We start from the raw sequence: 17,666 nt of genomic DNA on the forward strand, positions 1-17,666 counted from the left end.
TTTTCTATTGTGAAGCTCTTAGGTCTTAAATGTGTTCTGTAAATAACATATACTTACTTATTTATACAACCATAATAACCGTGGTTCACATTTTACCAGTTCACATCAAGACAACTGTAGCTGGCCCATTCATCATCACATGTAAGTACGGGATCTTGGACGTGGCCCTGACATTTAAGTGGGCTTTATCGCTATAGGGCGTGAGTTCCTGATTAAGCCCTGTTTTAGCCTAGCCAGTACAGTATAGACCCTCTCTGGGTCAGGGATTAGAGGTCTTAGCACCAGGTTTGGCTCAGAGTCTACACAGGGCAATTTATGCATAAACGTTGAGAATTTAGGCAGTGGTCCATGTTTGTCTTGTAATCAACATCCATCTCTTGTCACTGACCCCACGCTGTCTGTTTGGATGGATGCCATTACCAGAGACGCTGCCCTACACCATGGCTCCATTGTGCTCTCACCTTCTCACTCTCTGTGTTTGTTTTCTCCCTCTATAGGGGGAAAGCAGGCCTCCATCTGTGTGTTCAGGAAGGATGTCCTTGAAAATGTTTTGTCCACATGCAGGCTGGGTAATCACTAGTCTGGTTCGATATTGTCTAGGTGAAGGTCTTTGTGGAAAAAAAAAACATCTCCTGCTATTTTGGATGGGAAGTAGTTATTTTGTATGTGTGTGTGTATGTGTTTTGTGTGTGTGTGTGTGTGCAGGCTGTTCTCATTAAACTTTCGTACGAAAAGCTACTAAAAGTAGTGCACTACATTCCGTATGATTTCCACGTAATTATGAGCCAGGATGCCTGGCCACGCCCACAGTGACTGATGTAGCCAGGACCACGACTATGTGCACTGCAGGCTGCTGTGCGTTAAAAAATAAATACAAATAAAAAAGGAGCAAAATGTCTTTGGACTGGAATAAATGTATTATTTGAAAGTAGTATCTAGGCTCGCAAGTGCGTTGTTTGGATGTAATGCAAAATATCGTTGGTAAAGGAAGAACATGTTGGCTTTCTCCTGTAGCCACGCACTGGGGTAAGCGAAGTTTTGGCAGCACAGACTCACGGGCCAAGGATGTTTGGATGATTATCATGGATTATCATTATCATGATAATCATTGATGATTATCAACAATAAAGACTCCATGCAGTTTGCATAAAATATTTCCGCGGAATTTGCAACAAACAAGCCAACAAACACGGGTAAGTGGTTATTCAAAATGTGGTTCAAATTATTCAAAATTACTAAACATTATGTGCAATAAACTGACACTTCGAATAGCCCCGGCTGCTTTGCTCTACTTTGATCTGTAAAATGTCACATGCAGCCATGCATGCCTAAATTCTGCTTAGCCTAGGCCTACTGCACGTTAATTATAGGCGGTTCTTCACAATGCAAGTAGAACGCTCCATTGACTTGAATCAGAGCCATATAAAAGTACCTTTATATGGCTCTGACTTGAATGGGATTTCCCAAAGTTCTAGGTCATTATTTTCGTCTAATGACCGCTGTCAGTGGCAACGGATTTTCATTCAAAAGTGAAGGCAAACGGTTGTGTTTGATTCAAGTTCAGCGTGTGTTGCGAACTATTTGTTAATAAAATGATAATATACATTATCCCTTTTAATGTGCATTAGGCGTGGTTCGGCCTGTCGGAATGACCGGCGTTCTATACATTAGGCCTATATCCCTTACATAATTAATGTGCATTAGGCAATAGGCGCGATTTTCATTCAAAAGTGAAGGCAGACGGTTGATCAGCTGTGTTTGATTCAAGTTCTGCGTGTGTTGCGAACTATTTGTTTCTCAGCAAAAGCCACAACGCAACGGTAACATATAAATGTAAAGAGATATATCGTGGAGTTTATTTCCTCGTTTTGGCAAGTTGCCGTAGGCCCTATAAGCGTTGAAAAATAAATAGGCCGGCGAACCGGACCGCGTTCTATTACATTATCCCTTACATAATTAATGTGCAGTATAGGCAGTATAGGCGCGTCGGGGTCCGGTTCGCCCTGTCTGGCCTATTACAATGTAATATTTAGTATTCATTATTTACTGCTTAGCTGGGATGATGATAATCCTGCTTTTAAAGCATACCCCCGGGCATGTAATTGGGCCACGGCATTTCTACAGGAATGGCATGTCTAAATGGGCACTCGTTCATAACTATAGTTAGCAGCCTATATCTTCCTTGCACTGTTTGTGTTTATTGTTGTTGTTGTTGTTTATGTTTGATTATTTGCTAGACTTATTGCTAGGCCTATTATTCTGTTCAAATGATTTAACCTAGGCCTATTATTAGTGGTAGGGTTGTTATTATTAAGATTGAAAACCCATCATTTTTTACTAGATGATGTTTCGTCAAAAAGTCAGAAGGTGGAGCCGATGAGTTTAATTCGGGACTACGCTTCCGAGTGAAAATGCAACATTAGGCCTACTTCTTTCTTTCGCTTGCCTCATCATTGAAAAGTAAGTAAACCATTCCGGCATTTAAACTAAATAAATAAGTAAATACTTTTTATGAAATCTCTGTTGTCTGAGCAGTTTTGATGTTTGAAGTTAGCATGAATTATTTCTCTCATTTTGTGAGTTAGCACGCTTTTTAGCACTGTCATATTAGGCCATAAAGCAGTCAGTCTGTTAACGTTAACATTGCTATGTCTAGCAATGCATTGTTCCTGACGTCAGCTTCCTATTTTTATTACATAGGTACTTACGTACTTTTACGGTAGGCCTATATTGATAGCACATCTAACGATCTGTCTATGTGAAATAGACACATAGAACACATCATAGCATAAATAAGATGATATAAGATAACGTAGCCTATAATGTACCTAATGTAGCCTATACAATTATCTTGTAAAATTAATAAAAGTGAATCATTGAAGTCTTTCAGATAAACAGAGGTGTTATAGTTTTTTTCTGAATGCTTAAACACAACTGTGATTCTTATAGCACAATTTCTAAAACTATTAATACTTATAGCAAAACCACTCACTGAGTTCGCAAAACTAAAAGCACAAACACTGCTTTGCACTCAGTTTGCAATTTTGCACAACTGTAGGCACAATTCACTGCACAGCACTCTTTTTGCGGAACTGTAAACACAACTCACTGTTTTACACTCAATTTCCAAATGATCAACACACTCCTGGCAAATCATACACATGTATGGCTATTATTTACACTATTTTGCCAACTCTCTGGCACACTTTCTCATGTGAAAACTGTTTGAGATAATTAGTTCACTTTGCAATCAGCCTAAGCACTATAAATAAGCCAAAGGTAATGTACAATGGGTACAATGAAGGGAGCAGGAAGAGTTATAAGAGAAAGAAATAGCCCTTTTTCAGACAAAACAACAGTCTACATGTGGGGATATTGTCATGTCAGGCCTGGATACATCATTCCAGAATATATTTTTGCATGTGCATCACATTGCATGTGATGTAGACGGAATTTTGAGAGAGACGACCCAATGTAGACTGATTTGTTTTGTCTCAGTGAAATTGCTATTTTGTGTTTTGACTTGGGAAAAACACACTTTTGTTTGTTCTGATGTGTGTAAATAAACACCAATACTTGAAGTTTGGATCCCTGTATGTTTACAGAACTATGACAAAAGTATGACCTCAAACTGACGTAGTCTACCTTTTATTCAGACCATCAGTGTGTAGTTGGCACATTGTGTGCTTATTATTGTGATGGCTTGTGTTTACTGTTTGATACGAAAACACCATTTTTATGAAGGTGTGAAGAGTTAAGCAAGGTGTGTTAGCTTTTGCAAGAGAAGAGTTTTGCAAAAAAAAGCCATAGTTACAAAAAATGTGCTTACAGTTTTTTCTGATTGCTTACAGTTTTTTACAATTGTTTACACACGTTTTCAAAACTCTGTGTCTATTTTTCAAAACTCCACACACAAAACCCACAATTGCTCACACAAAATGCAAAATGCCTCAAATCTCCAGCAAAATGACACTCTACATTCAAAATGTCAAAAACACATGTTTAAATCAAACATTCGCCTCACATTACAAAAACTTTTGTCATAATATGACATTTTGGATACATCATATAGACACTGATGCTCAAAACCTAACGCTCTTCTGTCTTTCATAGGCTTTATGTATTTCCATACAAGAGTGAAAGTTACGGTACAGAGAGAAGTTGAAATACACAGAATTATTGAAACCAAAAATAGTGATTTTTCGCAAATAATTTGCTGTTGCAAATACAGTATTTTACAGCAACAAGAACAAAGCAAAGCAAAATACAATGACCACCAGATGTACATGGAGTTCTGAAAAAGCTGATCTTGCCTAAGACGGAAATGACTGACTACTATCAAATTACTTTGCTTTTTCCAAAGAAAAGTGTGTGTGTGTGTGTTTATGTGTGTGGGCGGGGGGGGGGGGGGGGGTTGTGTGTGTATTCATAGGTCTATAGAAAAAATTATTGAGCTAATGGTAACTTGGGGAGACACAAAAATATAGTACTGTAAAAAAGACAAGTTTTACTGTACATAAAGTCGACTTTTTGTAGAACATTCCTTTCAAAGTATCTGCATTGATTCTGAACATTTCAACCGTATTGGATTTCAATCCATATACATAGAGAGCAGTATGTCTACTCATAGGCCTATACTAAGGCAATGATTGGATGGTGTTCAGTAAAGTAATGAGTGTTTACACATGTGAAGAGAGAGAGTGAAGCACTGGTTATTTAGTGTGGCATTTTGATGGGTTGTGTTTGAAAAATGAAATCAAGTTGCTTCCTGTTCGATTTTTGTGTGTTAAGTAGAACATTGTGTGTGGTGTTTTGCAAAATGTGTTTTAGTCAATTGAAAACTGAGTCAAACACTGAGAATTAGTGTATGGTTTTGCAGATTTGGTGTGGGGTTATGATGTTTGGAAGACATGTTTAGAAAATTGTGTGACAAGCAAAGATTTTGTGTGTAAGCATTTGAAAAAAACTGTAAGCACATTTTTTGTAACTATGGCTTTTTTTTGCAAAACTCTACACACAAATAGCTATTTCTTTCTCTTCTTACCCTTCCTTTTCCCCCTCCTCGTCCTCCTCTTGCTCCTCCTTGTCCTCTTCCTTTAACTTCACCTCCTTGACCTTGTCATCCTCTCCTACCCATTGTACATTACCTGTGGCTTATTTATAGTGCTTAGGCTGATTGCAAAGTGAACTAATTATCTAAAACAGTTTTCACATGAGAAAGTGTGCCAGAGAGTTGGCAAAATAGTGAAAATAATAGCCATACATGTGTATAGATTTGCTAGGAGTGTGTTGATCATTTGGAAATTGAGTGTAAAGCATGAGTTGTGTTTACAGTTTCGCAAAAAGAGTGCTGTGCAGTGAATTGTGCCTACAGTTGTGCAAAGTGTGTGTTACAAAATTGCAAACTGAGTGCAAAGCAGTGTTTGTGCTTTTAGTTTTGCGAACTCAGTGAGTGGTTTTGCTATAAGAATCAATAGTTTTAGAAATTGTGCTATAACACGTCCCACCTTCCTACTGACTTTGACATATCATAAGGCCATATATTTTTTGAAAGCCCAATATCACATTATAAGCTATTGTTTCTTTGAGTCTGGGTAACTAATGGGACAAAACATGCTGTTATAGGCTACTACCCTTTTTCTGAAATAACAAGGAATACAACCGCATTTCTGTGTCCAAAATATTGCATTTCTGCAGTGTGCGATGCAGTAGTACGTAGTGCAATGCAGCTTTTAATGTCCAAAGTACAGTATTTTCCTGAATATGAACTACAGATATTCCTACAAAACTACAGTGTGGAGACCTGAAGTTGTGGAGTTATATTTTATAGTATTGTAGTATTTGAATATTTACCCAGAACAGTTTTACCCTTGTCTCACCAATATACATATCTGTGAAATGCAGTAGTGATAAAAGTAAAGGTGTCCTGATATTTTATTTAGGGATGGTCTTGCAATGTTCTCTAAACATATCTTAAATTTCTCCCATCTACTTATGTTTTCACAGATCCTTGCTCCTGATATCCTGATGTATGGGTTGCATTATATATATATGGATTTTTTCATTATATGACTCCAACAGAACACCTACACAAAGGAGCTCAGCCAGCATGTAAACAAGGCCTTGTTTGTCCACTTCCTGAAGGGGCTGAAGCATACTGGCCTGGACACCTCAGTCCTTGCTTCCATTTACAGCTGTGTTGTGGAGCGCATTCTCACATCCTATGGTCTACTGCAGCGGGTGGCTATATCGGTATAGAGGACAATTGGCAGCAATCTACTAATTATCAATGACCGTTACATTAGTAGGAATATATGAGGCTTTCTACAGGTATTTTACATAGAGGTTGCTATGGTAGTGGTTGCTAGGTTATTGCTAGGGTAATTGAGAAGGTTGCTATGGTGTTGTTACATGATATATGGTGGTTGCTATGCAGGTTTCTAGGGTAATCATGTTGGTTGCTATGGTGGTTTCTAGGTTGGCATTGTAGTGGTGGTTGCTAGGTTGTTGATAGGGTAATTGAGAAGGTTGCTAGGGTAGATATGGTGATTGCTGTGGTAAATTAAGTGGATGCTATGCTGGTTGCTAGGGTAATTGAGATGGTTGCTAGGGTAGTCATGTTGGTTGACTATCAAAGTGGTTGCTAGGTTGTTGATAGGGTAACCGAGAAGGTTGTTAGGGTGTGGCTAGGGTAGATATGGTGGTTGCTATGCTAAATAAAGTGGTTACTATGCTGGTTGCTAGGGTAATTGATATGGTTGCTAAGGTAGTCATGTTGGTTGACAATATCAAAGTGGTTGCTAGATTATTGCTAGGGTAATTGAGATGGTTTCTAGGGTCGATATGGTGGTTGCTATTATAAACATAGTGGTTGCTATGGTAGTGGTGGCTAGGTTGTTACTACGGTAACTGAGAAGTTTGCTATGGTGTTGCTAGGGTAGATATAGTGGTGGTTATGCTAAAGAAAGCAGTTGCTATGCTGGTTGCAAGGTTAATCATGTTGGTTGCAATGGTGGTTGCTAGGCTGACATTATGGTGATAGTTGTGAGGTTGTTGGTAGGGTAATTAAGATGGTTGCTAGGTTGTTGCTATGGTACTTATGTTGGTTGCTGCTAAACATAGCGGTTGCTATGGTGGTGGTTGCTAGGTTGTTGCTAGGGTAACTTAGAAGTTTGCTATGGTGTTGATTGGGTAGATATGACAGGGATTATGCTAAATTAAGCAGTTGCTATACTGGTTGCTAGGGTAATGATGTTGGTTGATAATATACAATGGTTGCTAGGTTGTTGCTAGGATAATTGAGATGGTTACTAGGGTCGATATGGTGGTAGCTATGCTAAACATAGCGGTTGCTATAGTAGTGGTTGCTAGGTTGTTACTAGGGTAACTGAGAAGGTTGCCATGGTGTTGCTAGGGTAGATATGGTGGAGGTTATGCAAAGCAGTTGTTATAATGGTTGCTATATATTTTCTGAAAGACCATCGCCTCTTGTAGGTCAAATAATATGAATTAAGACATGTCCCACCTTCCTACTTACTTTGGTATATCATAAAGTGTACATAGGCCCATATTGTAGATCGAGAAACCAATATAACTATAGCCTGTAGATGTCAATTAATATCAATTAAGACATGTCCCACATTCCGACTTACTTTGGTGCATCATATATGCTTAAGCAATACTGCCATTTTTGCTCTTATACTATAAAAATCCATAATCACATTAAAAACGCTTACTAATTACAATTGTTTTTGAGAGTGAATTTCTGTAAATCTTGCTTGAAATTGTACCCGTATGTTAATTGACTATCATACTATTTTATTGTCATCCTTCTTTGGGACTTGAGTACTTCATTATCCCCTTCATGTATCAATGTACAATGTACATTAAAGCATCTTTGATTGGAAAGGTGTCTCACTGATTTTTTTCCATGTTAATAATTACTTGAAAATATACAATTGTCTTTCACCTGTACTGGTTCTATATGTTCTGACCACTGACTGACTGCACTTTTATTATAATCAGCAAGGACAAGACTTAAATTAACCTCAGATAAGTCTGTTTTCATCCCATGCATTATATGTGCTAATGTTGTGAAGTAATTGGTGTGACCCTACAAAGGCCTGTCTGACATATGACCTATTAACCTACGCTTATATGGGATTGGAGTGAAATTACCTCACACATTCAGAAACCTCAAAGTGAAATGACCTCACACATCCAGGAAGCTACAGCAACACACACTCAGCTACAGGTCTCAAATACGGCAAACCAATTGATTTCTATCCCCTTTATCAATTTGTGCCACATATTATTAGTTGAAATTTACTGGTGTAAGCTTATCTGACATTTGCAATTCATGGACATACATATTGGGTTTGCATTTTTAACTAGAATATATTATAGACTGATTCAATTTGACATGTAACATCCTTGGATGACACAAAATATATGTGTGAAATGGAATCAACCCCCACACATTCACAGACTCTGTAGCACCTTTTTTTTAAATATATTTGGCTCCGCCTCCTGGCAACACACAAGCAGCTAGAGGTCTCAAATTTCACAAACTATTTTGTTTTTACCCCCTTATCAATATATGTGCCACATGTTGGTATTAGTTGGTAATAACTGGTGTAACCCTATCAAGGCCTGTCTAAACTATGCAAATCAAGGACATCTGAACCTAGGGTTAGCATTTGTATCTTGCATACCTCCTAGACTGATTACATTTTGCAATTGACATCCGTATATGACACAAAATTTAAGTGTGTAGTAAAATCGCATCTCACATATTCACAGACTCTATAGCGCCCCCTAGAAATCCAATATTTCCTATATTTGGCTCCGCCTCCTGGCAACACACAAGCCATTAGATGTCCCAAATTTGACAAACTAGTTTGTTATCATCCCATGTATCAAAATATGTGCCACATGTTGGTACTATCTTGAATTAACTGGTGTAATCCTATCAAGGCCTGTCTGACCTATGCAAATTATGGCCATCTAAACCTAGGGTTAGCATTTCTAACTTGCATACCTCATAAACAGACTAAATTTGGCATGTGACATCTATCTATGACATAAAATATACGAGATAAGTAAAATCACACCTCACACATTCACAGACTCTATAGCGCCCCCTAGAAATCTACATTTTCCAATCTTTGGCTCCGCCTCCTGACAACATACAAGCAGTTGGAGGTCTCAAATTTGAGAAACAAGTTTGTTATCATTCCCTGTATCAAAATATGTGTCACATGTTGACATTTCATAAAATAATGGGTGTGACACTTACCTAGGCCTGTCTGGCCATATGGGTGTCTCAAATGTAGTTTCTGGGTATGTCCGGTGCATCAAACTTGCCATGGCAGGTACGATCAGTGAAATTTGGTTTATTTCAGCACAGCGCACCTCTGTGTATCATAATCAATCAAAATATGGATGTTTTAATGGTTTGTGTTTGATTTAAGAACTTTTGTTGGTCATATCTGTCAAAAATATGCTCTCTGAACAGCCATTTCTGAAGATTTCTTGTGCATCAAACTTACCATGGCAGGTAAGGTCAATGAAATTGGGTTTATTTCAGCACAGCACACCTCTGTGTATCATAATCAATCAAAATATGGATATTTTAAGGGTTTGTGTATGATTTAAGAACTTTTGTTGGTCAACATCTGTCAAAAATATGCTCTCTGAACAGCCATTTCTGAAGATTTCTTGTGCATCAAACTTGCCATGGCAGGTAAGGTCAGTAAAATTGGGTTTATTTCAGCACAGCACACCTCTGTGTATCACAATCAATCAAAATATGGATGTTTTAACAGTTTGTGTATGATTTAAGAACTTTTGTTGGTCAACATCTGTCAAAAATATGCTCTCTGAACCGCCATTTCTGAAGATCTCTTGTGCATCAAACTTGCCATGGCAGGTAAGGTCAGTAAACTTTGGTTTATTTCAGCACAGCACACCTCTGTGTATCACAATCAATAAAAATATGGATGTTTTAACAGTTTGTGCATGGTTTAAGAACTTTTGTTTAACAACATATATCAAAAATATGCTCTCTAAACAGCAGTTTCTAAAGATGAATCAGTGAAATTCAGTTTATTTCAGCACAACACGCATCTGTGTATCAAGATCAATCAAAATATGTGTGTTTGTGATTGCTTTAAACAGGTTGTCCAATACACATAAAACATACAGCAAAGGTATGCAAATACAAAGCATCAATACAGGCATTAAATAATAATTAGATTAGATTCAACTTTATTGTCATTGTGCAGAGTATAGTACAAACAGGGTTCCCACTCTAAGTCAAATGTAAAATTCTATGACTTTTCCCTGACAAAAAAACTGAATTTCCATGACTTACTATATAATAACCGAGTAGTACAATATACCAAATGATTTCAGAGCACCCATATAGCAGTCAAGAGAATCTTTTACTTTTTTAGAGCGGGAGATGAATAAATAAGCATTGAATAAACAGTTGGGATACTCAAGCAAGCTGTAAAGCTAATAACCAGATATACTGTACACTAATTCTGTGTGGAAATATGTTTGTATTAATGTATTTTGGCTAGTAGATTTTAAACTACTACAACAAAATTCCCTGATATTCTATGACTTTGCCCCTAAAATGATAAAATTCCCTGACTTCCCATGTCTGGAATAGACTTGGAATAGAACTCTAAAATTCCATGATATTCCAGAAATTCCATGACCCGTAGGAACCCTGTACAAAGCAAAAGTGCAATGTGATATACAAAGTAGACAGATGGTGATTAGCCAGGACAGGAAATGTAGTGCAGTGTAGACAATAAATGCAGTTGGTTTACAGAAGGTGGTTTAGAGTAATATAAATTAGATATAAATATGTGCAGTGTATTAGCAGTTACCTTATAAGAGCAGAATAAATATGGTTATGTAATATGAACCATGTGTGAACAACATGTACGGATATGTGCAATGTAGTAACATTAACAATATTTTAGTAGTAAGAATAATATAGATATGCAGTGTATTAAGAACATATGAGAAAAACAGAATAAATATGGATATTCAGTATGAACAGTAACATTATAAAAGTAGTAAGAATAAGTGTATGTGCAGGATGGATATAAAGAGCAGTAGAATATGCCTATGTATAACTGTAATTACAGTATGTGCATTTGTAAATAAATAAAAACACTATGGGTGGGATAGGGTATTGGGGGCTTAGTTTACTGGGGGCTTAGTTGATTGGTTGTCACCGAGATGCAGAGCTAGAGTCCAGTAGGGTGACAGCCGCAGGAAAGGAACTTCCTCTGAACCTGCTGGTTCGGGTGCAGAGAGACCTGTAATAATAATAAGACAATCATTTTCAAGACCATATAGAAAATGCTGTTGCAGTAGTCCAGTCTCAAGGTGATGAGGGCATGGATGAGAATGATGCATTGTTGAGCCGTCTGGTCACAGTAACACAAGACCCATCCTGTCAGGGCCTGGCTAAGCCAAAAGTCCTGTCACCGGAATGATGTAGAGGACTCTGAGACAGTCATGTGCCGCCTTTGACCAGTGGTCACAATACAGAGGACCCCTGGCCAGTCAATGAGCAGTGCTTGACAAACATCATGTGTAGAAGACCCTTTTTGCAAAACGATGTAGACACCCATCTATTCTCAGGAGCAGTCCTTCTATAGCTGGCGGGAACAGCTGGAAAAAAATTCCCGGGCTTTGCCTGGCTCCTTCCTGGCCTGTGCCTTGCTCTTTCCTGGCATGTCTGGTCTCACTGTGTCTTTCTGCTTTGGTGATGAGCCTGACAACAGCTGACAACCTGGAAATTAGAAATAAAAGTGTACATAGAAAGACATGTTAATGATGACTGATGACTAAAGTTCACCTATACAACCCAGGCCTATGCCTTTAAAATAGTGTGCCAAAGTATTTCAGGAGGTGGAAGACGGCCTAATTAATGTTAATGGTTTGGTTTAGGTGGTTGAATCAGCTGTCCCTTAATAGTGTAGGCCAAAATGTATGAGCTGAACCATTTGTTTCTCGCTCTACAATATGGGCCTATGATATGCCAGAGTAAGTAGGAAAGTGGGACATGTCTTAATTGATGTTATTTGACATCTAGAGGCTAAAGGCTTTCAGGAAATATATGGTTTAGGTGGTCAAATCAGCTGTCCCTTAATAGTATAGGCCAAAATGTACCAGTTGTACAGTCGGTTTCTCGATCTACAATATGGGCCTATGTACGCCTTATGATATGTCAAAGTCAGTAGGAAGGTGGGACATCTCTTAATGTATATCAATTGACATCTAGAGGCTATAGGCTTTCAGAAAATATATGGTTTAGGTGGTCAAATCAGCTGTCCCTTAATAGTATAGGCCAAAATGTATCAGTTGTACAGTCGGTTTCTCGATCTACAATGTGGGCCTATGTACGCCATATGATATGTCAAAGTCAGCAGGAAGGTGGGACGTGTCTTAATGTATATTAATTGGCATCTAGAGGCTATAGGCTTTTAGAAAATATATGGTTTAGGTGGTCAATTCAGCTGTCCCTTAATAGTATAGGCCAACATGTACCAGTTGTACCGTCGGTTTCTCGATCTACAATATGGGCCTATGTACGCATTATGATATGTCAAAGTCAGCAGGAAGGTGGGACATCTCTTAATGTATATTAGTTGACATCTAGAGGCTATAGGCTATCAGAAAATATATGGTTTAGGTGGTCAAATCAGCTGTCCCTTAATAGTATAGGCCAAAATGTATCAGTTGTACAGTCGGTTTCTCGATCTACAATGTGGGCCTATGTACGCCATATGATATGTCAAAGTCAGCAGGAAGGTGGGACGTGTCTTAATGTATATTAATTGGCATCTAGAGGCTATAGGCTTTTAGAAAATATATGGTTTAGGTGGTCAATTCAGCTGTCCCTTAATAGTATAGGCCAACATGTACCAGTTGTACCGTCGGTTTCTCGATCTACAATATGGGCCTATGTACGCCTTATGATATGTCAAAGTCAGCAGGAAGGTGGGACATCTCTTAATGTATATTAATTGACATCTAGAGGCTATAGGCTTTCAGAAAATATATGGTTTAGGTGGTCAAATCAGCTGTCCCTTAATAGTATAGGCCAAAATGTATCAGTTGTACAGTCGGTTTCTCGATCTACAATGTGGGCCTATGTACGCCATATGATATGTCAAAGTCAGCAGGAAGGTGGGACGTGTCTTAATGTATATTAATTGGCATCTAGAGGCTATAGGCTTTTAGAAAATATATGGTTTAGGTGGTCAATTCAGCTGTCCCTTAATAGTATAGGCCAACATGTACCAGTTGTACCGTCGGTTTCTCGATCTACAATATGGGCCTATGTACGCATTATGATATGTCAAAGTCAGCAGGAAGGTGGGACATCTCTTAATGTATATTAATTGACATCTAGAGGCTATAGGCTGTCAGAAAATATATGGTTTAGGTGGTCAAATCAGCTGTCCCTTTATAGTATAGGCCAACATGTACCAGTTGTACAGTCGGTTTCTCAATCTACAATATGGGCCTATGTACGCCATATGATATGTCAAAGTCAGCAGGAAGGTGGGACATCTCATAACATATATTAATTGACATCTAGAGGCTATAGGCTGTCAGAAAATATATGGTTTAGGTGGTCAAATCAGCTGTCTCTTTATAGTATAGGCCAACATGTACCAGTTGTACAGTCGGTTTCTCAATCTACAATATGGGCCTATGTACGCCATATGATATGTCAAAGTCAGCAGGAAGGTGGGACATGTCTTAATGTATATTAATTGGCATCTAGAGGCTATAGGCTTTTAGAAAATATATGGTTTAGGTGGTCAATTCAGCTGTCCCTTAATAGTATAGGCCAACATGTATGAGTTGTACAATCTACAATTTACAATACTAGTGCAGTGCCCGTTAAAACATGCCATTCCTGAAGAAAACCCGTAGCTCAATTACATGCCCACAGGCATGCCTGCTTTAAAAATAGGATGATAGGGAAACATCATTCCAGCTAAGCATTCAATAATGAATACTGAATATTATAATGTATTAGCCTATAATTAATGTGGCCTCTAATACATGTGTAGCCTAATAAATGTAGGCATGGCTGCATGTGACATTTCTACAAATCAGAATGACATAAGCCTAACAACTGTTTTGAGTTAAGTGTGTATAACTTACTGAATAACTTCCTAATGATATTCGAAGCGTCAGTTTATTGAACATACTTTCATTTTGAGTGGTCACTACATAGCCTACCCGTTTTTGATGGCGTGATAAGTGACGTCGCTCAGTCTGCAACTTGTTGAATAATGTTAGCTATGTGGCATTAGCCTATCGCTCGTTTCAATTTGGGACCTTGCAGTCGGAATTGTCGTTTGTTTAGTCAAAGTCTCAAGTCCAAAGTAGCCTGGGCTATTTTAAGCGTCAGTTTATTGCACATATTTTTATTTTGAGTGGTCACTACATCTCCGTGTTTGTTGGCGTGTTGTTGCAAAATCCGCGTAATCATTTTATGCAAGCAAACTGCATACAGGGAGTCTTTATTGGTGAGGTCAGGCATGATAATAATCTGTCATCTTAAACCACAAGCGGTTTCCGAGTAGCCTTATCCGTTTTTTAAATTGCGACTCACTATCATCAAAGTGAGACCTAGCTGCTGTCAGTACACGATCCATGGGGTGGAGCTCCCCTAAAACTGTCCCCCTTGGAAACATTGCAGTGCAGCGATAAACGTTTTGAAATATGCATTCAAAAATCTTCAAAATCTTTGTGCCATGCGCGAGCCACATATGAAATCTTAGGTCAGTCTGACAAACGGCAAGCGAGATATGCGTGCCACAGACACACACACAGACGCTTCTTGCTTTATAGATAGACTAGTGCAGTGCCCATTCAAACATGCTATTCCTGTAGCCCAATTACATGCCTGCAGGTAGGCTTGTTTTAAAAATAGGATGATAGGGAAATAATTCCAGGTAAGCATTCAATAATGAATAGGCCTACAGATAATATAATAATATAATAAATGTGAAGTGAGCAGAATTTAAGCATGGCTGCATGTGACATTTTTTACAAATCAAAATGACATAATCCTAACAGCTGTTTTGAGTCAAGTCTATATGCTTAGCCTATTGAATAACTTGATGATAGAGAAAACAAACCATTTTGTGGATTGATGCATCATATGGAATTTGCAATGGTGTGACTCAAAAACAGTCTCTGGTGGCCTATAAGTGACATCACACTCTTTCTGCCACTCGTTGCTTGTCGCTGGTAATGCTTTGCATGTGTGGCATTCTGAGACGTTCTTTAATTCGGGACCATTATCGCTTGTTTCAATTTAGGACCTTGCAGTTGGAATTGTCGTTTGCTTATTCAAAGTCTAAAGACAGTCCAAAGTAGCCTGGGCTATTCATATAGGCCTAAGTGACATCACACTCTGCCTGCCACTCGTTGCTTGTTGCTGGTTATGCTTTGCATGTGTGGCATTCTGAGACGTTCTTTAATTCGGGACCATTATCGCTCGTTTCAATTTTCAGTTGGAATAGTTGTTTGCTTATTCTAAAGTCTAAAGACAGTCCAAAGTAGCCTGGGCTATTCAAAGTGTCCGCTTATTGCACATTATTTTTTACGTCATTTTGAAGAGCCACTGCATAGCCTACCTGTGTGTGTTGGCGTGTTGTTGCAAAATCTGTGGAGTTATCTTGCACTCGCTTAAGTTTTTACCCGTGTAACCTACACTGATCCAGTTCTGCCAAAGCCCTGCTTCTATCCTCACTGGTAGCTTACAGTACAGTGCTGTGTGGGAGGGGGAGTGGCTAGCAGCAAAAGCCAATGTGCGTCTTTTACCAATATATTTAACGATATCTTTTGCATTTCTTATTCAAACAACGAAAAATTTGGCACTGCACTTACTCATGCCCGTAGCAAGACACCTGCCAAGTTTGAAATCAGTCTGACAAACGGTCAGTGAGATATGCGTGCCACAGACACAGACACTTCTTGCTTTATAGATAGATGGGCCTATATTTAGCACAGCAACAACCATATCTACCATCGCAGTAAAAGTAATGTAAAAGTGACGTAAAATACCTGCCAATTGTCCTCTGTATCCACCGCTGCAGTAGATCATGATGTGAGGATGTGCTCCATAACACAAAGCAAGGACTGAGGTGTCAAGGCCAGCATGCTTCAGCCTCTTCAGGAAGTAAACAAATGAGTGCCAAACAAGGACAAACAAGGCCTTGTTTACATGCTGGCTGTCTTGTAGTTTGACACCACTCTCCTTTCTGTGAGTGTTCTGTTGGAGTCATATAATGAAATGCAACCCATACATCCGGATATCAGAAGCAAGGATCTGTGAAAACATAAGTAGAGGGGAGAAAAAAAAGACATAAAGATATGTCGAGAAAACATTGCAGGACCATCTCTAAACAACACATCAGGACACCTTTCTTTCCTATTTCATTTTATCACTACTGCAATTCATAGACATATATTGTATATAGGTGAGACAAGGGTAAAACTGATGTGGGTATTTATTCAAATACTAGAATAGCAGGCTACTAAAATATAATTACACTTCAAGTGTCAAAACTGTAGTTTTGGAGGAGTATTTGTAGTTCTTATGCAGGAAAATACTGTATAGGCTACTTTGGACATTAAAAGCTGCATTGCACTACGTAGAACACTGCAGAAATGCACTATTTTGGATATAGAAATGTTGTTGTACTGCTTTGTTTTTCAGAAAAACGGTAGTAGCCTATAACAGTATTTGTCACATGAATTACCCAGACCCAAAGAAACAAATAGCTTATTACGTGAAACAAACTGACCTGCTGACCTGAAGAAACAAACGATGTTGGCGTTTTTTTTTTTTTTTGTGTGCTGTAATTCCACGAAATGGATGATATCTATTTAAAACACAGTTACATCTTCTCTAGCTAAGTTATTATTAGCATAAATTAGCAACAATTCTTTAACTCACCGTCTTCAGGCTATGTTGTATCACGTTAACTACTTTGGCAAACTACATTGACCTATCAAATTAGACGACCGCTGCTTTCATCTGCATTTATATTATTGCCTGCTTTTAATGCTAATCAGATTTTTAAATGTCCAGGTTTACTGCACCTACCTTTCAGGAGGCTGAAGCTCTCCGATGTCTAAACGCAGGCGCACTGATAACAACGAAGTGAGTTCTACACTGCTATATTGCGCATGTGCATTGGTCGCTCGTCTGCCAGATTTTAGTGGATATCGTACGGATTTTTTGGTCATACTTTTAGTACGATATCCTACGAACTGTTTCATGAGGATACGTTGGTGTGTGTGTGCCCTGCACAATTCTGAGGTTCATTTGGATAGTCAGGAAATGAAATGTGAGAATTGTAAATGTGATGAAGATAATGAGAGGAACTCTGAGTTTAAAAGCTCAAGGCACAGTAGTGTAGCGGTTTTAATCAAGCAGGGCCACACCGCATTCTTCATCTTTAGCTATCTGGGGTAAAATACTTTAGAAAACCCAGACGCTGGGTTGGGCACTGTAGAATTCTTAAAAATGTGGTCAAAGACTTCCTTCCCAGATATTGCAGAAAACAGGAAGCACTAAAACAACTGATGGTGTTATCACAGCA

At 38.5% G+C, this 17,666-nt stretch overlaps 2 long non-coding RNA genes across 2 annotated transcripts; one reads left to right on the forward strand and one right to left on the reverse strand.

The window, feature by feature from the left end:
- Nucleotides 1-876: 876 nt before the first annotated feature.
- On the forward strand, nt 877-6,249 carry LOC143135285 (uncharacterized). The gene is made up of 3 exons (XR_012988884.1): nt 877-1,193; nt 2,342-2,460; nt 6,007-6,249. It is a non-coding gene; the product is annotated as an uncharacterized LOC143135285 (long non-coding RNA).
- Nucleotides 6,250-10,252: 4,003 nt separating this feature from the next.
- LOC143135286 (uncharacterized) lies at nt 10,253-17,272 on the reverse strand. The gene is made up of 3 exons (XR_012988885.1): nt 17,168-17,272; nt 16,123-16,387; nt 10,253-11,818 (listed from the first exon to the last, which is right to left on the reverse strand). It is a non-coding gene; the product is annotated as an uncharacterized LOC143135286 (long non-coding RNA).
- Nucleotides 17,273-17,666: the final 394 nt, after the last annotated feature.

This window comes from Alosa pseudoharengus, unplaced genomic scaffold (assembly GCF_046254945.1).
Source record: "Alosa pseudoharengus isolate Yale_2024_CS ecotype anadromous, Long Island Sound unplaced genomic scaffold, YU_APseudo_1.1 YU_APseudo_1.1_scf_2, whole genome shotgun sequence".
In the NCBI taxonomy this organism is placed as follows: Eukaryota; Metazoa; Chordata; class Actinopteri; order Clupeiformes; family Clupeidae; genus Alosa; species Alosa pseudoharengus.